The 12,065-nt window shown below is 38.7% G+C and overlaps 1 pseudogene; it reads left to right on the forward strand.

Annotated features, from left to right (window-relative positions):
* The first annotated feature begins 2,275 nt into the window (after nt 1-2,275).
* LOC150005215 (ATP synthase F(1) complex subunit gamma, mitochondrial pseudogene) lies at nt 2,276-3,164 on the forward strand (annotated as a pseudogene).
* The last annotated feature ends 8,901 nt before the right edge of the window (nt 3,165-12,065 follow it).

A 12,065-nucleotide genomic window follows, 5' to 3' on the forward strand; every position in this document is an offset into this window, starting at 1 on the left:
CTTCCTCTACGGGAAAATTTCCTGGAAGGTTTCTTATTCTTCTCTTGACACAGCTCAGTCTTTAAGTATATACTGAAGCTTTTGAACCTCACTTGATCTTTACATTTTCTAATTCCAATAATGCATGTTTGATTGTTTGTTTGTAGGATTGTGCTATATAATCAGTTAGTGATTGTTGCTTTTGTTTTCCAGCTACTTAAATATATAGTTGGATACTTTCTTCTTCAAAAGCTTATAAGAAAGCATTTTCTTGATGACATCAATTAGTTTCCTCAAAGTTCATATTGACTGGTCATCAAAGTGTTGTTCAATTTTCATTAAAACTTGACCTTCGATATATGTCATTCTAATATCTTGAATAACAAAATGGAAGGTACAAATAAAACCCTTCAGCTTCATACTGAGCTATGATGATTATCTAAGTGGAAAGCTTGTGTGCAATTTGTTGAGCTGCAAACTGAACTAGCCACTTTTTCCATAAAACCCAATATTCTTGAAAGAAGAACTAACAAATTGTACAGACTTAAGTATTTGGCAGACAATTTTTTGAAAACAAACAAACTAAGCCTGTAATTTCAAAGAACACAACTGACAGTATTTTTTGCCAATGGTAAAATTCTAGTTGTCTAGTGAATATTAGGATATGGGAAAAATTGTACTTGTCACCAGGAGCTTGATATCTTCCCAAATACTTAAAGCTTTTCGAATTGAATTAGTGGTCTCATTAACAGACATAATATTTTTATATTTTATAATGAAATATGTCACCATTTGAAAGATCTGAATAATTCAGTAAACCAGTATTTTTCAAGTGACCAATACATGATGTAACAAAATCATGCATAGGGGAAAGGTCTATATAAAGTACAAGCTAGACCAATGAATGTTACTGTAACAGAGTATGGAAATCTTATTGATATGATGTCAGATTCCACATTGCAACTACACTTTAATAAACAATGGTCAGGTTTTAGTATAGTAACAAAGAATGTCCACAATTATCTAAAAAAGGCTATTAACATACTTCTCCCTTTTCCAACTACATATTTGTGTAAGACAGAATTTTCTTCATATGTATGAATTATAGCAACATACTACAACACATTGAATGCAGCTATCTTCTATTAAGTTAGATCTTCTAAAAATTTACAAATCTATAAAATAATGTCAGTCTTTTCACTAATTTTTAGGGATGACTTGAGGAAAATCTGGCAATTTCTCATTAAAATTTGTTATTTATTTTTAATGTGAGGAGTTTATAATAAGTAATTATATTATTAATCATTATGATTAATACAATTATGAATAAATATTATTATTAAATTTTCTCCATTTTAATTTCTGATACGGTAAATATCACTAGATATAACCTATGTAAACAAAATCCCCTTGGGGTCCTTAATAATTTCTAAGAATGTAAGAGTCCTGACATCAATAACTTGGAGAACTGCTGCTTTGGAGTATTCAACCATTTTTTTCTGTTCATTGCATTTTTCACTCTTTTTATCCTGCAGTATCTTATGAAAGTAGTTTTCTGCTCTCCTGAGGATGGGCAAGTTCATCCACATCTTTCTTCAATGGTGTCATTGAGTGTTCCTCATCCTTCTAATAGAACTTGGAATTGAATGGCTTCTGATTCATCTGCTAGTGACTGAGCATCCTTGTGATGCTCATTTTGGTCATTTAGATTTCTCTTTCCTCCATTTTATTACTGACAAGTCTATCTTAACCTCAAGAAGAAAGCTTAAAGTGTTTTTTTATTATTATTATTTGCCTCCAGGCCATGCTTGGCATTTCTCATACCTTGGTCTCAAGGCTGGCCCCCTTCAAAAAGCACTCCAGTGCTTCATAATCTCCCTTAATATTCCTGAGCTCAGAAATTTTACTTTTTAAATATCTAGAGCAGAATAAGTTAGGCCAAGCTCTTTCCCCCTACATTTAAAAGTTGACTTTACCTACAAGAAAGTCTATACCATATACCACCATCTCTCAGGCAGCAGGTAGCATGACCAAGAGCTGGACTAGGACTCACACCTTCAAGCGGGGCCCTCAGCCTGCCCAGCATTTCCAGGATGGCCTGGGGCCAAGCTCTGTAGCCATCACCAAGCCCTCTATGACATCAGGGGTTACCAAAACATCCTACGGTTGTCAGGGCCCTACTGGCCCCAGCAGACTACAGGGGCCCCTTAGAATGTTCTACTCAGAGCATAAGCCAACATGCTCAGTGAGGCCTGTCTGATCAACCTTCAGTAGGGCCAGTATCACCACGTTTTCTTGGGTAGGTGTCATCCGGATCGTGGTCTGGACTATGCAGCCACAATGGATCCAAGTTCAAAATATGGCAACTTGGAAAGATATCACCAGGTGACTGAAGTCAATCAATAACATCCAGAAAATTACCAAGTCTATGAAAACAGGAACAGCTAAATATGCCCGAGTTGAGAGGGAGCTGAAACCAGCTTAAGTATATAGAACAGAATCTTTGGTTCTGTGTGAAAAGGCCACTGTTAAGGTGCCAGAAGACAAGAAGAAACACCTCCTTATCAGTGTGTCCTCAGATAGAGGGCTCTGTGGTGCTGACCATTCCTCGGTTGCTATAGACAGATGAAAAGTGAGGTGGCTACATTCACAGGAGCCAGGAAAGAAGTTAAGATTGTTGTAATTGGTGATAAAATTAGGGATGTATTTCATAGGTCTCATTCTGACCTGTTTCTGGTGACATTCAAATGAGTGGGAAGTAAACTCCCCACTTTAGGAGATTCAACAGTAATAGCCCTGGAACTACTAAATTCTGGATATGAATTTGATGAAGGATCTATGTCTTTAATTGATTCAGGTCTGTCATCTCCCACAAGACAGAAGAAAAGCTCATCTTTTCTCTTAATACCATTGCAAGTGCTGAGAGCATGTGTATCTATGATGACAGCGATGCTGATGTACTGCAGAATTACCAGGAATACAATCTGGCTCACATCCTGTACTATTCTCTGAAGAAATCCACCCCGAGTGAACAAAGTGCCAGGATCGTGGCCATGGATAATGGGAGAAAGAATGCCTCTGAGATGATGGACAAATGGACTTTGACCTTCAACCACACCCGCCAAGCTGTCAACACAAAGGAGTTGATTGAAATCATCATCTCTGGAGCTGTAGCTCTGGATTAATGAAAATCAGGTTTCATCCTCAGACAAGGGGTAAAGAAGGTAAATTCAGCCAGCTGGTTTTGATTTTAGCTTACGGCAGTCCTGGTAGGCAGAAATTATTGGTGCATTGTTTAATTAATAAAGACAGCATGATATTTGTAAATTATCTTACAATAAACAACTTACAATAAGAAAATATATATGCCAGTGACTCACAACAAGAACAGACCAGTAGTGGGAGGGAGACAGGGAAAGTAAGGGAACAAAATGACAGACCAGAGCTTTTCCACACCGATAAAACGTGGTCACTGGGAGAAATGGTAGCCTCTTCGTGGCTGAGGTGACAGATCCTTCCTCACTGCTGAGCAACAGGAAGCTCTGCTGTAAAGGGCTCTTCTGCTCATATCATGAACCAATACTCCTATACTCTTCTCATTGCCCCAGAGGCATGATCCTGCCTGCAAAATACCAGAGATGTTGGTCAGTATGAAATTGTCCATATGTGTATATGTGAGTTGGGAATAAAACAGGTCTTACAAGAATTTTCTTTAGCTATCGACAGTAAAATGTTAAACTACCTTATGAATAATTTAGAAAACTTACAGTCTAATTGTATTTAACCTTTTCTCCTAGTCTTTGTGCTCTCATCATCATATAAGTTACTTCTACACATTATCCCACAATACCTTTTATTACTGTTTTCAATGGCCAATCATCTTTTAAAGAACATATGTGTGTATAGATATATACATTATATACATTATTTCTGTTCAGGAATTTGCCATTATTCTGTAAGTAATGCATCTTTTTCTTCAGGTTAATTTTGCAAGTTCCCTCTATCTTCTGTTTTTTTGAATGTTGACTGTGTTTTCCTATGGTTTATTTTAAATTTATCTAGCTTGGGGTAACTGTGGGTTGTTATATTTTATCAATTTAGGGAAATTCAAGGTCATTATCTAAGATTCCTACAATACTTATATAATTTGATATTCTCTGAAGGTCTCAGATGTTCTTTTCAGTTTTCCATCCTTATTCTCCATTTGTTTTCAGCTTGTATAATCTCTATTAATCTGCCTTCATGTGCACTAATCCTTTCCTTCTGTTAGGTCTATCAATTCAACTATTACAATCAATTGTGATAGATACTTTTTTAGTTCTAGCATTTCCATTTGATTCCTTTTAACGTTTTCCCTTTTTTTTTTTTTTTTTTGGCTGAAATTCTACATTTGTTTACACATATTCCTTATCTTTTCCACTAGATTCTTTATATTTACAATGGCTATTTATAAATTCCTGTCTGCTAATTCCATATGTAGGTCAGTTTCTTTTTTTTTTTTTCCTTCTTCTGGTTTGTAGGTCACATTTTCCTACTTTGTTTCATGGCTTGTTTTTTTATTAAAAAAAAATTGTATGCAGAGGAACAGTAGAAACTAAAGTCAATGATATTTACCTTTGAAAAGAACATACCCATTTCATTGTCAGGCTGATAGTGTGTGGGAGGAGAACAAAAGTGACTCACTTTAATCTGTGGTTAAGCTGAGTCTGAGCCTTGTTGGCAGCTCATTTAGTGAGATTTAGTTCAAATGCTTTGAGGGAAGGATCAAGACTTTGCCTTCAGCATGTCTTGGAATCTGAACATCAGCGAGACTCCAGAGATCTCTCTGTGCTTTGCACCTCTCTGCTCAGCTGCCAGCTTTTGGTGTTACTGGAGAGTTCTATTTGCTCTGACACCAATTTCTTTATGTTGTTTTTAAAAACTGGAAATTATTCAAATGCCCAACAAGAATGGTTATATAAGTTATGGAAAAACCAATGCTGTACTTGTACGCACTGACTTATAAAACCATTCTGAAGAAGAGACAAATGCTTAACATATAATGTTACATTTTTTAAAAAGAGAACATTAAAGTATATCTAATAAAAATTAGGCTAAAGCTATATTACATATGGACAAGAACTAGAAAAAAGCCACAAAAAATGAAATGTTTTAGCCATTCATGTGGCAAAATTCATGAGGAACTTTGTCTTTATTGTTTGTTGCGAATGCCATTAAGAATGCCAATTGTATTGCGTATGTAGTAAAGAATAAACTTTAGACAGAGGTGAAATAACAATTTCTTAGTCTGTGAAAGATAACCCAGAGCAGGAAGGATCCAGCCAGCCTCCTCTCCCCTATGGCTCAAACAAAAAGAAACTAGTTTAAAATACAGCAAGAGGACTGGGTAGGAGCAAGGAAGAAAGAAACTTCAGACTGTTGGGGTTGTAAAATGAGGACTAAAATGAGGGAGATAGCAAAGGGGACTAAACTTAGAGAAACCCAAATGTAGACCAGTCCAGTTCTGCCCATAGTTTTGTCGTTAATTGACAGTAATGAGGTCAGACATCTCAAGGTAAACCATCTTCATTTCCATTACTATCATTATGGACTGGAACTGGTTACCAAGAAAAGCTGTGAAATTTTTTCCCCAGAGGCTATTTGAAATCAGATATAGACAACCACCTGTCTAAAATAATTCAGATTCTATCCTGCCTAGAGGCAGGGGGTTGAACTAAATGACCCCTGAAGTTGCTTCGAAACCCTGTGACTCTGGATTCCTGTGCTGACAATATTGAGAAAGGCTCATTATCCAACTTTTTCTTGTTTATATATTTTTTTCAGATTGGAAAGGGAAAAACATTTTTTTTTTTTTTTTTTGCAAGCAGTCCCTTCGTTTCTCTCCCTGACACGAGGCTGAAACTTTAGTATTGCAAATATCACTGGGGAAAATTTCTTAGTGGCAGTTGTTTATTTCTTCTTTTACTGCCAGGTGTCACTGTGCCTGGAGAATTCACTTAGCCAGGAAGGGGCAGTGGTCTGCAGAGGGAAGAAAGAGCATGCCCTGCCTGGGGAGCTGGGGAGGAGGGAGGGGGGCAGAATTTATGGAAAATCAGCAGACACAAAGCATGTATTTGAATTGAAAATTCAAAGTCTAGGGAACTGTAGTTGTGTGTACATGTATTTAAAGTGCTTTAGGACGCACAATTCTACACCATCCAACCAAAGCTATTATATGACCACAGCAACTAAACATGCGAGTGATGGCACACAAAATGCTTCCTAAGAAATTATCTCCAGCTGCCAGAGAGGGGAGGGAGGGGAGAGTGTTAGAAAAGTACAGAAGGGGGTAGATTTACATGCATCCACTCAGAATGGAAAATTAGTGACCTGAAAAATAACCAGACTAACTTGTATTTTGCCCCTGAATTTCTCATCTCTAATTTATCAGGGATCACTTGTGGGGCTTCTCTGGGAGGACTACCTCTTGCCCTCCTTTAGAATGTGAGTTTCATCCAGAGAAGAGACAAGGGCAGGGATGATTGAAAGCCCTGTCTCAGATCAGCATTAACAATTCATGGAGCTCATTTCTAGTTCCACCTAAGGCACTGGGAAGGACGCTTGAGCAGCAAGGGCTTGTTCAAAGTGTCTCCTACTCTGCTTTGAAATGCACGGTGGATTGGGGCCAACTCCAGGTCAACACCCTGTAGAGGAAGTGAAAAACCAGTACTGACTGCAACCCATCAGCAGCGTTTGGGCCAGCCCCTGAAGGGTGTTTTGAAATGCAAACTTCCATAGCTGAGGGTCTGGAAACTTGTTTTCTATTCAGGGCCACTGGCTCACAAAGAGGAAAAAAAAAATAATCAGCAAGAGTAATTTAGGTTGAAATGGATCAAAGGTTAAACTCACAGGATTTAATTCAGAAGAGGGAATTTTAGATGTCATTCATTAGGTTTACCCGATTTGGGAGAAGGTATTTCAATTGCAGATGAGGAGCAGGTAAAGAGGCCTTTGGGTCCACCAGATTTCACGCAGGTGAAACATGCATTCTACAGTCTGCCCACTTCATGCAAGGTTCTTCTTCTGGCTTCTGTGAACTGTCTTGGATTCCTCCCAACGTCCCACTCCTCAGGGTTATTTGCCAGCTCTTCCTCCACATCTCAAACTTGAATGTCAGCTCCAAAGGCTTGGCCCTGGGCCTGCTTTTCTTCTCTCTGATAAGCTCTCTAACTGAACAATCTCACTCATGCCTTTGTCCCTCACCATCTCTACTCAGATGACCACCCAATTAATCTCCCTCCAGACCTTTCTTCAGAGCCCCAGACCCATCGGTCTAGCTGCCAATGGACAGAGCACCCCCAGATGTCTCAGAGGCACCTCCAACTCAGTTTGTCCCTAACTGACCTCCACCCTTTCCTCCAATTCTTCTTCCAACATCCTTTCTCAGTGAACGCACATCCATTTGCTCAATTTCAAAAGTCGAAACAATAGAAGACAGTCTTGCCACCTCCCTCTGCCTCACCCACATCTAACCCATCTCCAAACCCTAAGTACCTCTCTCCATCTTTCCTCCTAACATCCAAGCTGCCACCAGCATCTTTATGTCTTATTGACTAGTTTCTCTGCATCCATTTTGTCCCCTCCAGTTCATTCTGTTCGCATCAGCTGGGGGGTCTTTCTACAGGGCAAAGCAATGCATTCTAATCCTTCTAAAATGAAGATCAACCCCCTCATCATGGTGCATAAAGCTGTGAAATTGTGTCTGTGCACAACTCTACGGCCCCACCTCTAGATACCTTCCTGCCTCCCATGCTATCTCCAGTTCTACTCTGAAAACCGCACACAGCTTTCATTTCCCCAAGCTCACCCTGCTTGTCTCCACATCAGCATCTTCAAAAGTGCCGGTTTCCTCTGCTTGTACCTGCTTCCTCCCCGTGAATCTGCTTAATTTCTATTCATCCTCCCAGTCTCAGCAGAATTACCACTTCCTCAGAGAAGTCTTCCTGCGATCCCCAAAGCCAAGTCCAAACCTTCATTTGTCCAGTTTCATAGTCCCCTGGACTTTTTATTTTTGTAGGAGTTGTCACACTTTCTGATTAAATAATTACTCTGCTATTTGGTTATTGTCCCTCTTTTGCATTGATGTTTCTCCAGTGCCTATACCACTGGGTCCTGCACAAGGGATATACTCACTGAATGAATGAATGAATGAATGAGTAATAGAAATAGAAATGAAAATCACAAAAAAGGAGAAAGATTGTCTGTAGCTAAGTCACTCACAATTTGTGTATTTTTATTTCTGTGAATTCAATCAGAGACTTTCAGTTGCTCATATTGAAATTAGTGACCAACTTAAAAATCAATGGCTTTTTCACATAATTGATGTCAAGCCAGGTATGCCTCTGTGCTCAGGTAATTTGTGTTTCATCTATATGTAAAGATTTTATCTGTGAGAAAAAAAAATTTTTGAAACCAAATTCTGTCATCCAAGATATGACTTTTATGCCATTTTTCAAGTTGTTAATAAGTGATCTCCTCATGCTATCCACACAAACCCTACAAATATCCTTAAAGGCCTCTCTCAGGCTGACAGGCACAATTTCTCAACTTATCCCATAGCCATTTCTCCCAGCTTCCTTATTCTTTGCTCTCTATAGAGGCTATGAAAGGCCAAAAACCCAACTTGCCAGATTCCCGTGTGGCTAATGGCAGTTAGTGAGACATAAAGGGACATCTACAAAGAGGAAAGAAGAAAGAATGTGGGGCAATATTTTGCTTCCATCTTAAAAGAAAACACAAGGTCAACATAAGAGGTGCTCTCTTAACACTGATTACAAGATTGCTTCTAACCTTTGAATGTGATTGTGATGCCTAGAGCCATAGTAGCCACCTTGTGACCAAGAGGGGACAAGCACAAAGGCAGAGTTGATATGATGAAAATGGAAAAATTTCTGAACCAGCCTATTATGCTCTCTACAGAGTTCTTGTTATGAGAAATAACTGTGTCTTTATCGCTTAAGTCACTATTAGTTGGGTTTTCTATGATTTACAGTCATATGTGCTTGAATGATACATTTAGTTAGAATGGAATCATTAATTACACTCAAAGTATAGTTGATTCACCCAGACACAATTCTGTCTAAACACAGGGAACTCCAACCCTCATTCTTCTATTTTATCCATAAAGCTATTATAAAAGATTTTATTTCAAATTTTTCCTCAAGCCAAGGGACACTGAGACTACATTTTCGTCACTTGATAGTTCTGTAGGTTTACCCAATAAGCATCGTTCTTGGCCTGAAAAGAATATAGGTAATCTACATAGTGTGCTCAGATCTTATTTCTGTGCATTTTGATCTGGATTAATATTAAGCTTCTTAAGACCTTGATTTCTATCAGCTTTATCTTATTCTTCTTCGTAATTATTTTTTAAAGTAGGTGGGTACTTTTTCCTTCTGAGCATATAAAATAAAAACATGACAAATAATAATTTCTCCCTACTGTTCTTTCTAACTCTTTCATGGATCCATATCCTGAAAAATCTTCAGAGGCTCTCTCCAGAAAATAGAATAATCAGAATATTCTCTGGTATTAGTTAGAATATCAGCTGGGCTTCTGGATCATAGATTCAAAGTAACAGCGGCCTCACTAAGAAGGGTGATTATTTCTAGCCTAACAGTCCAGTCACTAGGAGGTCAGGGTGACATGATAGACCCATATGTCAGGTACCCAGTCTCCATCTATCTTCTTACTCAAGCATATCTGGTTGGCTTTTCCTCTTGGTCCAACCTGGTATCCACCACATTCACATGCACAGCAGCAAAATGGAGAAAGGAGGATGGAAGATGTTTTTTTCCCAAAATTGTGCACATCACTTCTGCCCACACCTAACTGATTACAACTGAGTCACATGGGCCCCATCTAGGTGTAAGAAGGCTAAGAAATAGTTACTGTTTTGTGAAGCCATGTACCCAGTTAAATATCAGGGCTTCTACTATTATAGACTAAGGGAGGAGAGACTTTGAGGAATAACTTATTTCTATATCAGATTTGCTCCCAAGAAAAATCTGATTCCTGGGCCGAAGTTGTAGTAACCAACAGTAATGTAACAATCTAAATGAAATCAAGGTTGAAAAAGCTGGTTCTTGGGCTAGACAGAGTTCACCCCCTTTAATGAGAGAGGACCAATATTTGTAAGAAGTTTCTTGATGAGTGTTTCTGAAAGTATGGGTTGAACCAGCAACATCAGCATCACCTAAGAATTGTTAGAAATGCAAATTCTTGGGTCTCACTTAACTTACTAAATCAGAAACTCTGGGGACAGAGCCCAGTAACCTGTGTTTTAATGAGCTCTGCAGAAGATTGTGATGCATGTTTAAGCTTGAGGGCCACCGCACTGTAAATTATAGCACTTTATGGATCCATAATGAGCATTTATAGATTCCTACAATAAGATACCTGGTACCCGAATAGTTCTTGTGCTCAAGTAGGCAATAAACTATTCAGTTAAGTAAATGTTCTGATCATAAAATGGGTTCCAAATAAAATATATCTCTTAATATTAAGGAGTCTTTAATTCTTCTTTAAAAAGATTCTATTAGATTTGTCTTTAACCTTTTCAAAAACAGCAGTGCAGCAGTGTACTTAAAATCAAGAAAAGAGTAAATCCTTCTCTTACCATATTATCATTCTAAAGACTTGGTCTAGGCTTTAGCATCTCATAGTTCTCCCTTCCACTCCTTCTGTCCCTCAGACCACTGGCTCGTCTCCAGAACATTACCCTGGAGGTAGGCTCTTCTCATTGGTTTGTTTAATAGCTTTGACTTACAGGAGCTCATTTATATTTGGTTCACTTGCTTTATCCTGCAGGAGACAATTTTCTCCAGTTGGGGAGATATTTTGTCCAGGGGTGGCCCATGTACATCTGCCTCCTCTCTCAACTCAAAATCACTCTGTTAGCTAGGTATTAATGACAGAAAAGCTATCTTTGATTTACTTTGCAATCTAAGCTCAAACACTCTCAATGTCTTAAGCAAAAGATTAGATGTGCTTCTTCGTTTATTATTCCTCAAGGCAAAATAAACTTCCAGAAATTCCACATACATAAGCTGACCCTGGCTCTTCTTTCCACAATCCCCACAAAACAACATAAGACAACTTTAACAACACTTGTATTCAAGAGAAGTAAAGAGAAGGCCCCTTGTAAACTGAACATATTTTTCCAAACCACAAATCAAGAATATGCCTGGAAATTTTTTAAGTTCTTATGGGGACAGAGGAACAGAAAAGTTAAGAACAGGCTTGTCCTAAAAGGTTTCAAACATATATTCATCTTGACACTGGTAGACAAAAGTATTCTAGAGGCAACACAGAAAGGGGATATAAGGATAAAGAGACACAGGAAAAAGACAGACATTACATCTCCATAACTACATTATTTGAGATAAACTAGATGAGTTTTCCCAACCTATTTTTCATTATCACCTCCCCGAGAAGTCTTTTTAGACATTTTGTTCTTAATCCCCCATAAAATTTTAATGCCACAGGTATGCTACGTATCTGTTCATTTACAGTGTGTATATATAAGTGTTTTCACCCATCCCAAGAACCATTTTCAAATGAATCCTTGGAATCATCCTTGTTAAGAATGCATGGGTGAGAGTCTGCTTCATAACAAACCATCTAAACTCTTAGTAGGTAATTACAACAAAGTGTTTTCTCACTCACATTCTGTATATCATAGGTAATATCGTCGGCAGCCGTCCGTCTCGAGAGACGATGGTGTAGCTTCTTAAGAGTCTATCTGCACCGCCGAGAATGGCTGTGCAGTCCGACTCGGGAGTGACACGGTATCTGTCTCCTCCCGTGTTGAATCGACATCTTGCGATGGCGCTGGAGTGTCCTCTCCAGTGAAGCTGAAGCTACAGAGCCTGGGCAGGGTGATATGGAGGGTCTGCTGTTGCCCATGCAGCAGACCCCATAGGTAATATGGGAAGGCGGAAAGAGGTGTTGTTCCCCAAACCTCTATCCCCCGGGATCTGGGCTGACATAGCAACCACTAATTCCAGTGTTCCAGAGCATTGGGGAAGATCTCGCACCTGCAATTA

This window comes from Furipterus horrens, unplaced genomic scaffold, assembly GCF_987537825.1.
Source record: "Furipterus horrens unplaced genomic scaffold, mFurHor1.1.pri manual_scaffold_7, whole genome shotgun sequence".
Taxonomy (NCBI): Eukaryota; Metazoa; Chordata; class Mammalia; order Chiroptera; family Furipteridae; genus Furipterus; species Furipterus horrens.